The sequence below is a fragment of the Carassius gibelio genome, chromosome B8 (genome assembly GCF_023724105.1).
Source record: "Carassius gibelio isolate Cgi1373 ecotype wild population from Czech Republic chromosome B8, carGib1.2-hapl.c, whole genome shotgun sequence".
Taxonomy (NCBI): domain Eukaryota; kingdom Metazoa; phylum Chordata; class Actinopteri; order Cypriniformes; family Cyprinidae; genus Carassius; species Carassius gibelio.
In genome coordinates this window covers 28,730,296-28,743,128 of record NC_068403.1, presented here as the reverse complement: position 1 = coordinate 28,743,128, position 12,833 = coordinate 28,730,296, and the positions used below count along the sequence as shown (strand labels likewise).

Here is a 12,833-nt window from a genome sequence, read left to right as displayed (position 1 = left end):
TGAGGTGTCCAAGTTTCAACATCTAACTACTGGAGTGCCTCAGGGCTCAGTTCTTGGACCACTTCTCTTCTCTGTCTACATGGCATCATTATGTTCTGTCATTCAGAAACATGACTTTTCATACCACTGCTATGCTGATGACACTCAACTCTACCTCTCATTCCATCCTGATGATCCGACGGTAGCTATTCGCATCTCAGCTTGTCTAAAAGACATTTCTTCCTGGATGATGGACCATCACCTTCAACTCAACCTTGCCAAGACAGAACTGCTTGTGATTCCAGCAAACCCATCGTTCCATCACAATTTCAACATCAAGTTAAGCACAATCAATCATAACTCCTTCAAAAACAGCTAGAAGCCTTGGAGTTATGGTTGATGATCAGCTGACTTTCTCAGACCACATTGTTAAAATTGTCGGATCCTGCAGATTTGCTTTATTCAACATCAAGAAGATCAAGCCCTTTCTTTCGGAACATGCTGCACAACTCCTTGTTCAAGCTCTTGTTCTGTCCAGGCTGGATTGTTGCAATACCCTCTTGGCAGGTCTTCCAGCCAATTCTATCAAACCTTTACAGTTAATTCAGAACGCGGCAGCAAGATTAATTTTTAATGAGCCAAAAAGAATACACGTCACACCTCTGTTTATCAATTTGCACTGGCTTCCAATAGCTGCTCGCATAAAATTCAAGGCATTGATGTTTGCCTACAAAACTACCACTGGCTCTGCACCCATTTACCTAAATTTGTTACTTCAGACTTATGTGCCCTCTAGAAGCTTGCGTTCTGCAAGTGAACGTAGCTAGATTGTGCCATCCCAAAGAAGCACAAAGTCACTTTTACGGACTTTTAAATTAAATGTTCCCTTCTGGTGGAATGAACTCCCCAACTCAATCCGAGCAGCTGAGTCCTTAGACATCTTCAAGAATTGGCTTAAAACACATCTCTTCCATCTTTATTTGACCCTCTAACTTTAACACTCACTATTCTAATTCTATTCTTTAAAAAATCTAACTACCTTTCTAATCTTTTTGTATTCTATTTATTATGCAATTGTATATGTGTGTGTGTGTGTGTGTAAAGACCTCTAACTAGCTTGCTCTATTCTTTTATTTTTCATTCTGTTTTTTTCTTTTTTTTATTATTATTATTATTATATTAGTTAAAATCCCATGCTACGTGTACTGTTAACCTAACTGAGACTTGTTATAGCACTTATATATCATTGCTCTTTTTGTTGTTTTTGATTGCTTCCACTGTCTTAATCTTGTAAGTCGCTTTGGATAAAAGCATCTGCTAAATGAATAAATGTATTTTAAATGTTCATGTCTTCGTCCTCAGGCGACAAGCTAGAGCCTAAAAACCCTAGTCCCACCATATCTGGACACTACTGCCATCTATCCCTCATCTCTAGGCAAATCCACTTCAATACACTCATTGTTTCCCTGTGCCTTAACTGCTGTATCAGTTACTAAAAGATCCCCAATTGGTCTTTCCCATCTGTATTTTTGTTGCGACACATCAGTTTTTTTGAATCTTTACCCATTTGTTAGGCACTGATGAAAGACTCAGTCTGGCAGTACACAATGCCAAGAATCAAGTTTTGGCACCTCCAAAAGGGAGCCATAGTATCCCTATGGCTCCCTTTTGGCGGTGCCAAAACTTGATTCTTGGCATTGTGTACTGCCAGACTGAGTCTTTCGTCAGTTTGGACAAGGCTGTCAGATGTTTGATTTTCAGTGGACATGGGCCGGCCTGTGACATGTTCAAAAGGGCATAGTCCATTGTCCTCATGGTTTTCCTTAAGGCATCGGTTGTCATGTTTTTTTTTACCTCTTTCATTAACAATGATGATTGTCTCTTGGCCAATTCAGTTTGAATCGGTTTACTATGTAGAACAGTTTGTAAGTATTGATGAAGTTGTCTTAATGCCGCTGCATGTTCACCTCTCTCCTTTACAGCTTGTTTAGCAGCACTGTCTACTAGGGCATCCTCTTTGGCTTCAGTTGTTGAGGTTTCATGGAGTCAATCAGCTTTTGGATAAGATGTCACTAGCTTGTGCTGCAGAGAGAGGTTCTTCAGTTTCCCTGCGGCTCCACAGCATTTAGCAGAGTCTGTTTTTGTTTGGCTGTCAACTGCTGAAACCTCTTCAGCAGGTTGTCATCATCACTTTGATGTCTCAAACTCAGCTTACAATCACGAATCCAGTGTCCTTCCTTGTTGCAATGTCTACATCTTTCCTGATTTTTCTCTCTTGAGTGTCTCTGATATTCACTTTTTTCGTATCCCATTGTCCTGTTGTTTTTTGAGAAGTTTTTGGATTGTAAAACTCTTGAGATCGACTTCCTGTGTTCTTTCAATCTTTGTTGACCATTCTACTATCTGCATAAACGTTGTTCCAGTGCTGTCCCAGTCATCATACCTGATTTTAAGAGTTTTAGAAACCTAATGTTTCAGTCCATTTACAAATGTAGTTTTAAGAGGCATGCTGGTGTCTTCACAGAGTTCTTCAATGTTCCATCCAAGTTTGTCTGAAGCATTCTTCAAACTCTGCAACACTTTCCCCTGTTTTTTGCACACAAGAGGTAATTGCAGGTTTCAGTTCAAATAAGAAGGTTTGAACCGCTTCCCATCCAGCTTCAATGTTTACTTGAGGTACACCAATCCTTTTTTCAACACTTTCTGTAAGTCATTGTTGGTCATTGTCTCTTTAAGTTCACATTAACAATCATCACACTGTCGAGTGGATGTAAATTGTAGATTTTCTGCAAGCGTTGAAGAAATTCCCATACTTTCCGTGGGTGCTTGTACAAATCTGGCAATTCTTTTGACCATCTGTCAACTTGCTCTGGAGTAGCTGGCTGGTATGTTCTGTATGGCACATATTTCTTTATTACCTTTTTTACTGTGCGAGTGCGTCGTTCACCATCTTCCTCATACTCCTCTTCATTTTCAGTTTCATCTTCACTTCTTCTGTTCTTAATAATTATAAGAGCAAGTCTAACCTTCAGTTTGTCCTTTGTAATTTCAGTATATGTGTTGATTATCTGCATCACTGTTATCAGACCTGCTTGAAGCTTTTGATTCCAGTCGTTTGGAGAGCAAAGTTAACAACTTGTCATTCTGATGTAACAGTCTTTCTTTGTCCTTCTTTACAGTCTGTAATTGTTCAGCCAGTGCTCGAAACTTTGCTTTCTCTGCTTTTTTCTCATGTTGTAATTTGTCATTTTCACATCTATGTAGATGCTGTTGAATTTGTTTGACCAAAATTACAGACAAGCCATCTCTGTTGGTGTTTGTCCTTAAGCGCTGCATCTTTCCATAAGCCCTTTTAATGTCCGGCATAGCCCATAGTCCACTCTCTGATTACTTGATGCTGTACTTCTGGCAGATGTCATCATGGCACTTCCTCAGTCCCAGCCTTTTGTCCAGATATGCATTCAGATTCTCCAACATCTGAACAATGGTATCATTTGGAGGTTCTGTCCAATGTCCTTCTGTTGTTGGCCTCAATGCATGACTATTGCCATTGTTTTGTGCAGACTCAGCCATGGCGAATACAGAAAAAGTGCCCTCAGAGGTGTGAAAACAGAACATAAGGTGTTAGAACTGTTAAAGGTACTTTTTCAGATTTAAATTCACAGCAGTCTGTTAGACTGACCATTTTCAGTTACAAAGACAAATTATTAGTTTAAAAGCTCAGCTTAATTTTCAATCTTCCATTTAAAACAAAACATTTACATTCAGGCTAATTTTCCTTGTTTAATGTCTGAATTGAGTTCTATCTCAGAAGGCTGAATTACTTTTTCAAATTTGTCCCTTAGACAATTTACATTATATTTTTTTCTGTATTTTTATGGAAGGCAAACAAACTTATAGTTTCATGGTTTTATGCCATCATCTTCTAACTCGGTTTGAACATTAATTTTAATCTACATTAGTGGCTACTGAATTAGCACCCAGTCAAGAATTCCCAATTCTTGCAGCAACATCAGTCCCAACTCTGTGACTCCTACAGTCTCAGTCAGTTTTTTTTACACAATTCCTACAAACAAAAAGAGAACGGACCAAGCTTCTGCTTCTAGAAACTCTTTATGAACAGACTAAATTGTTTCCTAAACAATTCATACAGAAATAAAGAGAAAGGACCAAGCTTTTGCTTCTACAATCTCTTGATTACTGGACTAAACTGTTTCTTAAACAATTCCTACAGATACAAAGAGAAAGTACCAAGCCCTTGCTTCTACAGTCTCTTGATTACTGGACTAAATTTTGTCTTTCACACAATTCCTACAGACAAAAAGAGAACAGACCAAGCCTATGCTTCTACAGTCTCTTTATGAACGGACTAAATTGTTTATTAAACAATTCCTACAGACATAAAGAGAAAAGACCAAGCTTCTGCTTCTACAGTCTCTTGATGAATGGACTAAATTGTTTCTTTAACAATTCCTACAGACTCCAGAGAACAGGAATGAGCCGATAATTACACATCTATGGCTCCTACAGTCTCATGAGAACAGACTAAACCTCTTTCTTGAATGATTCTTATGGCCTCAAGAGGACTGGACCAAGCTATAAACACTTTTTCTATAGCCCCTACAGTCTCAGGAGAATTAACAAAATCATTTAAAAGGTTCCTACAGACTCAAGAGAAAGGCCTAAGCCAAACATTTCTTAAACAGTGCCACACTGGTTATTATGGTTGCACTACATACATCAAATGATCTTCTTACTTATGAAAAAGTGTTCTTTAAGTTCTTTTTGAGAGCTTATAGTTTCACTCACCAAATTAGAATCCAAATTATGAGTTTTCTTCTTGTCAGTCTCTCCTGGCTGGCTCGCCAAATTGTTAGATTCTGCTGTATTTGACTGAGCAGTAGTTTGGGTGGCTCGCCAATGTAGTAGATTTCACTAAAACATAAAATGAAAAACCAAAGTTCTTGTGGGGAGAAGAATTTATTAAAGGTAGCAGTGTAGCAGTTCTTCAGCAGTGATGTTAGCATGTCATCCTTCAAACAGTCTTAACCCAAAGTACTGTCTGTGAGAACAGAACTTTATACCTGTTAACAAATGTGCTACAAACAATACAATAACCCTTTGAAGTCGATTAACGCATATATGCGTTTTGAGTCATTTTCTACGGATAACCCCGAAAAGAACTTAAATTACACTCTCAGTTTTAATCGTACAGATAAGAGCAATACATCAATCGAATCTGTAAAGGGTCTACTTTTTTTGGATACAGACATAATAATAAAACACCTGTGTGCACTTATAAAATAAAGATAACAAACAAGGTGCGCTGTCTGCAGCCTTTGTGTGCTCTGATCTTCATTTACAAACACGTCATTAAAATGAACTGTAACTCTGTGAATACTCAGCGAAGAGACATGATATATATCTATAGAAAGCCTGAAATGTCTACTTTTAAACTAAACAAGTGCTGCTGAAAACAAATATTCTGAGATAAAGTAATCCATATGAAAACAACGCAATGTCTATTTTTCATGTCTCCGTTCATTATATCTAATGTGACCACGCCCCCGCGCTTAACGCGCTATTCAGATTCAAACAGAAGTGCGCGGCTTGAATAGGCCCACACAGAAGAAAAAGCAGCCAGACTATTCTTCGAGTTTTTATTTTATTTTAATATTTGCTTCGCGATGAGAGGAATAAGACATAAATCACTCCAAAAAGATGTGATGTGGTTGAGGATTTGAGAAATGGATTTCCTCAGAAAAAAGAATGAAGCACTTTATTCAGCAGAGTTCATAAACATGAGTAAGTCTCTTTTTATTTATTTGTACTAGTTTTCACATAATGTGTAAACATTTTACTAGTTAGACTTTTTCCAAATACTTTTTACAAACTATAATTCCTGACTAAATGTATAATCAAGTGAAACATTATGAAGTTTCAATAACAATATACAATACTATACCATTCAAAAGCTTGATGTAAATAATATAAATGTGACAAATAGAGATAACTCTAACAAATGTAAAAACAATGCAGTTCTTTCAATTTATTCCCCCTAAAAAAACCTGAGAAATATTTTCAGCTCTTTTCAACATTAATAATAATAATAATGATGATGATGATAATAAATGGGGTTTTTTTTGTAGAAAATAAGATTGTTAAAAGGATTTCTGAAGAATTGTGTGACTGAAGGATGCCAAAAAATGTGTTTGAAAGTAAGCTTTGATTGTCCCTAGTAAACTGTTTAACTGCTCCCCCAAGTGGATATTAAATTATGTTGTGGGATAATTAAATATATTCTTAATAAACTACAAACATAAAATTATATAGATTTATTTTATTCTGACATTTTTTCTTGTAACTCCTCACTCAGTGGCACAGCTGAATGAGAGGCTCATTATGCAGCTCATTATGCAGGCCTTTGTCTTCTCAGGTGTAAATCACAATGATATTCATGATAGTTCACACCTACTCGCATATGACTTTTACCAACAAAAAGTGTCTTAGAAAATATAAAACAATATATATTATATACAATATATTGTTTTCTGTGAATGAGTAAACAAGATGATTTTCACATAATTTGGAAAGAAAAATTCTAGGCTACAAGCTCCAGTTCTCAACAATCCCGGGAACCAATGTTATGTATGTGTTTTATGGCCTTATTCAAGTGATTTAACATTTTTACTAACCATGCATAACATTTTTTTTCTCAAAAATACAATCATGTACATACATGCATTTCACATATTATTATAGCCCAGTTTGTGCTGATTACAGTGCTGAAAAAACTCCTCCAGGCCAAAAATACCCTTAGACTCCAGAGGGTTAACACCCCATGGAGAGACAATGATAGTGTAACCTTTTGATGACTTGAAATGATCTCTCCCATGGAGAGCCCATTCATTGACCTGATGTTGACCTAAGAGGCTGATTATATGGGCCAGTTGTTTCACACTATTGTGAACAGAGTACAGTTGCCTACAGCTGATTCCAAATAAATTCATTCAAAGTTAATTAAAAACAAATAATCTTTCAACGTAAATGAAATTGGTGTTGTGAACCCTTGCATATGCGTAGTAAAAGTATAACCTGTGGGGAAAAGGCATTTTAAATATTATTTTGGGGCAAAGTCATCAAACTTTTTCAGCGATTTTTATCATATTTGACTGTCGTTTCTATACATGCAGTTGTTATGTCCCGGTGACCAGTGAAAGTGCAGTTCTGACTCTCTGCCTGTTCATTTAGATTGGAGCCTGGTCTAGTTAGTCTGAAGTAGCTGCCCGGAGCCATTGCCAAGATGGCGGCCGAGTGGCATGACTTGCCTAAAAGGACTTTGACGCAGCTCAAACAGCAGCTTACAACATTAATAACTATGATTGAGATTGGCTCATATATATATATATATATATATATATATATACATATATATATATATATATATATATATATATATATATATATATATATATATATATATATATATATATATATATATATATATATCGGTGCCACTCATATAATTAGAATATAATCAAAAAGTTTATTTCATTGATTCCATTTAAAAAGTGAAACTTGTATATTATATTCATTCATTACACACAGACTGATATATTTCAAATGTTTATTTCTTTTAATTTTGATGATTATAACTGACAACTAAGGAAAATCCCAAATTCAGTATCTCATAAAATTAGAATATAACTTGAGACCAATACAAAGAAATGATTTTTAGAAATCTTGGCCAACTATACAGTATAAAAATGAAAAGTATGAGCATGTACAGCACTCAATACTTAGTTGGGGCTCCTTTTGCCTGAATTACTGCAGCAATGTGGCGTGGCATGGAGTCGATCAGTCTGTGGCACTGCTCAGGTGTTATGAGAGCCCAGGTTGCTCTGATAGTGGCCTTCAGCTCTTCTCTCTTGTTGGGTCTGGCATATTGCATCTTGCTCTTCAAAATACCCCATAGATTTTCTATGGGGCTAAGGACAGGCGAGTTTGTTGGCCAATTAAGAACAGAGAGACCATGGTCCTTAAACCAGGTCCTGGTAGCTTTGGCACTGTGTACAGGTGTCAAGTCCTGTTGGAAAATGAAATCTGCATCTCCATAAAGTTGGTCAGCAGCAGGAAGCATAAAGTGCTCTATAACATCCTGGTATACAGCTGTGTTGACCTTGGACCTCAGAAAACCCAGTGGACTAACACCAGCAGTTGAGATGGCACCACAACATCATTTGCTGTGGAAACTTTACACTGGAGCTCAAGCAACATGGATTGTGTGCCTCTCCTCTCTTCATTGTGAACCTGATATCCAAAAGAAATGCAAAATACTTTCATCAGAGCACATAACTTTGGACTACTCAGCAGCAGTATAGTCCTTTTTGAAGCGAGAGGCTTGTGACGCTGTCTGTTGTTCAAGAGTAGCTTGTCACAAGGATTCCCATGTCTTGCATATGTCTTCGTGTAGTGGTTCTTGATGCACTGACTCCAGCTGCAGTCCACTCTTTGTGAATCTCCCCCACATTTTTGAATGGGTTTTGTTTCACAATCCTCTCCAGGGTCCGGTTATCTCTATTGCTTGTACACTTTTTTTCTACCACATCTTTTCCTTCCCTTTGCCTCTATATTAATGTGCTTGGACACAGAGCTCTCTGAACAGCCAGCCTCTTCTGCAATGACCTTTTGTGTCTTGCCCTCTTTATGCAAGGTGTCAATTGAGAGACCATTTAAAGGCTTTGCAGGTGTTTTGAGTTAATTAACCGATTAGAGTGTGGCACCAGGTGTCTTTAATATTGAACCTTTTCACAATATTCAAATTTTCTGAGATACTGAATTTGGGATTTTCCTTAGTTGTCCGTTATAAACATCAAAATTAAAAGTAATAAACATTTGATATATATAAAGTATTACAATGAGAACACTATTATACTAAAAACCTTGAATTATTTCGGTTTGGTTTCCGTGCGTTGTTGTGGGAAGAGCCAAGAGCACATCCACAAAAGAACTTAGGCGTTCTGATTAGCATGTAACTTTTGTGTACACGTGTGCAATTTTTATTTATTTATTTTTTTTGTACACATGTAAGTGGTAATATTATCTATGTTGTATAAATATCTGACTATATGATGCATTTGCCTGTGTTAAATAAGCTGGCAGCACTTCAGTTTAGGCCATCCTTAAAAATATTTTGGTTTGCAGTGACAGTAAAAATAAATTTAAAAAAGGGTCGGTTTTTTTTTTTAAGTTTCAATGTATAATATAAGTCATTTCTGTCTCCATGCCAAAAAATGGGGGTGACTGGTAAGGGGTTAAACAAATTAGCATATCGTGACAACATTCTAAAAAAAACAATAAGCAGAGTGGAATGCCATAACGCAAAACATTTACGGCAGGCTTCAACAACAAATCACATAGGCAATTCTAGCACAAATCTGTATCTGTATACATGAGACTGTCTGAATACCGGCAGAATTCACATTTCTGTTGTAAAAAGAGAAACATTGTGCAGAAGTATTATTTGCTGTTATGCGTGTGTGTCCGAAGCTGCAGTTGCTGTGACGCATGTTAAAAAAAAAAAAAAAAACTGTATGCGCTCTGAGAGAAGGTCGTTAATTTCAATTTCAATTCAATCAATCAATCAATTTCCCATTTTCGTTTTCGAAACTTGTGTTGGTTGATTCATGCAATAGATTTTCGAACATAAAGTGACAGTGGTCACGGTTTTAGACTAGACGGGAGAAGGAATGGGAAAAGATCTGGGCAGTTTTTCCAGGAATTTGTGCCAAGTTAAAGCGGTGTCGAGCTGTTTTAATGAATGTTTTAGATGTATTATGGTGCCCGAACATGTACAGTATTGTTCAAAATAATAGCAGTACAATGTGACTAACCAGAATAATCAAGGTTTTTAGTATATTTTTTATTGCTACGTGGCAAACAAGTGACCAGTAGGTGCAGTAGATTCTCAGAAAACAAACAAGACCCAGCATTCATGATATGCACGCTCTTAAGGCTGTGCAATTGGGCAATTAGTTGAAAGGGGTGTGTTCAAAAAAATAGCAGTGTCTACCTTTGACTGTACAAACTCAAAACTATTTTGTACAAACATTTTTTTTTTCTGGGATTTAGCAATCCTGTGAATCACTGAACTAATATTTAGTTGTGTGACCACAGTTTTTTAAAACTGCTTGACATCTGTGTGGCATGGAGTCAACCAACTTGTGGCACCTCTCAGCTGTTATTCCACTCCATGATTCTTTAACAACATTCCACAATTCATTCACATTTCTTGGTTTTGCTTCAGAAACAGCATTTCTGATATCACCCCACAAGTTCTCAATTGGATTAAGGTCTGGAGATTGGGCTGGCCACTCCATAACATTAATTTTGTTTGTTTGGAACCAAGACTTTGCCCGTTTACTAGTGTGTTTTGGGTCATTGTCTTGATGAAACAACCATTTCAAGGGCATGTCCTCTTCAGCATAGGGCAACATGACCTCTTCAAGTATTTTAACACATGCAAACTGATCCATGATCCCTGGTATGCGATAAATAGGCCCAACACCATAGTAGGAGAAACATGCCCATATCATGATGCTTGCACCTCCATGCTTCACTGTCTTCACTGTGTACTGTGGCTTGAATTCAGAGTTTAGGGGTCGTCTCACAAACTGCCTGTGGCCCTTGGACCCAAAAAGAACAATTTTACTCTCATCAGTCCACAAAATGTTCCTCCATTTCTCTTTAGGCCAGTTGATGTGTTCTTTGGCAAATTGTAGCCTCTTCTGCACATGCCTTTTTTTTAACAGAGGGACTTTGCGGGGGATTCTTGAAAATAGATTAGCTTCACACAGACGTCTTCTAACTGTCACAGTACTTACAGGTAACTCCAGACTGTCTTTGATCATCCTGGAGGTGATCATTGGCTGAGCCTTTGCCATTCTGGTTATTCTTCTATCCATTTTGATGGTTGTCTTCCGTTTTCTTCCACGTCTCTCTGGTTTTGCTCTCCATTTTAAGGCATTGGAGATCATTTTAGCTGAACAGCCTATCATTTTTTGCACCTCTTTATAGGTTTTCCCCTCTCTAATCAACTTTTTAATCAAAGTACGCTGTTCTTCTGAACAATGTCTTGAACGACCCATTTTTCTCAGCTTTCAAATGCATGTTCAACAAGTGTTGGCTTCATCCTTAAATAGGGGCCACCAGATTCACACCTGTTTCTTCACAAAATTGATGACCTCAGTGATTGAATGCCACACTGCTATTTTTTTTGAACACACCCCTTTCAACTAATTCAACTAATTGCCCAATTGCACAGCCTTAAGAGCGTGCATATCATGAATGCTGGGTCTCATTTGTTTTCTGAGAATCTACTGATCCTACTGGTAACTTGTTTGCCACGTAGCAATAAAAAAATATACGAAAAACCTTGATTATTCTGGTTAGTCACATTGTACTGCTATTATTTTGAACAATACTGTATGACTTTGAACAGTGACTGCAAACATTTTGTTTACTGCTGCTGCAGTCATCATTACCAAGCGCTAACCATTGACTCTGATAATGAATGAGAATATGAGACGAAGCAAACGCACAGGTCATAGTGTGACATCCGTGTATTCATAGATGACGTCACAGGGTTTTTTTTAAAGAAAGAACGTAGCCTTCATTTGTATGTAGGCCTAGACAATTGATATATTTACAATACTTACTCAAATATAATTAATATTATTTTATTGCTTTTGTATTAGTTGTTTGAAGAGTAAAAAAATAAATCAATTGGTCGGTCTTAACGCAAATGTACAACCGGCAAGTCGGTCGGACTAAAAGCAAAAAAAAAAAACAATTTGAGTGGGTCCTAAATTGACAGGGTCGGTCGGGTTACGGCAAACAAGAATATTTTTAATGATGGCCTTACCGGTGTTCATTCAGCTCTTCAGCTTCAGCACATGCAGCTTGAACAGCTTCAGCAAAACATTAATATTTAATATCTTTCAGCATGATAGTGAAAGTAAAAACTGACGCCAGCTTACGCCATCTGACGACACACATTTTAACAGTGTATATTCTCGCAGAGACGATGAGAGACGCATCTCCTAATTTGTGGTATATCTAACAGGTTTAGTTTATTTAATATTTATCTTGTGGGCCGAACATAGTGAAAACAATGAAAATAAACATTATTTGTGTTGAACAGGTTAGTTTTAGGCTTTAGGCACATCTCATTTAGGCTATAGGCCTATAATTCATTGTAGGCTATAATAAACTTGTTGTAAAAAAAAAAAAAACATTTTTAAAACCTTTTCAGTGAGGAGTAGCCTAAGCCAACAGCCTATTTTTTTATTTCCTCATAGGCTGCGAGTCACAGTGTGTCAGTTAATGCGGTGATGCACTATGAAATTGTTGCGAAGCAAATTAATTGTAATATTTATTAAATAATTACAGTAACCTAATAATAATAGCCATAAAATAATAGGTCTATATTAATTGGAAATGCCAAATACTCTTATTAATGATTTTGACAATATCTCTGGCTATAGTCCTATAATAATAATTGTCCTCTTTCAACACACTCCATCTTATCGCCTTATATCTTTCTTTATATATATATATATATATATATATATATATATATATATATGTATATGTGTGTATATATATATATATGTATATGTGTGTATATATATATATATATATGTATATGTGTGTATATATATATATATATGTATATGTGTGTATATATATATATATATATGTATATGTGTGTATATATATATATATATGTATATGTGTGTATATATATATATATATGTATACATAAGTAGTGTCCAGTATCTTGTTCCCATTAA

General features: G+C 36.5%; 2 protein-coding genes across 12 annotated transcripts in view; one reads left to right on the top strand and one right to left on the bottom strand.

The window, feature by feature from the left end:
* LOC127963129 (voltage-dependent L-type calcium channel subunit alpha-1D-like) overlaps positions 1–12,833 on the bottom strand; it is a 276,125-nt gene that overhangs the window by 104,107 nt on the left and 159,185 nt on the right. The gene's annotated exons all lie outside the window — the stretch shown is intronic.
* The window catches only part of LOC127963140 (NACHT, LRR and PYD domains-containing protein 3), a 210,736-nt gene that overhangs the window by 178,755 nt on the left and 19,148 nt on the right, over positions 1–12,833 (top strand). The window lies entirely within an intron of this gene.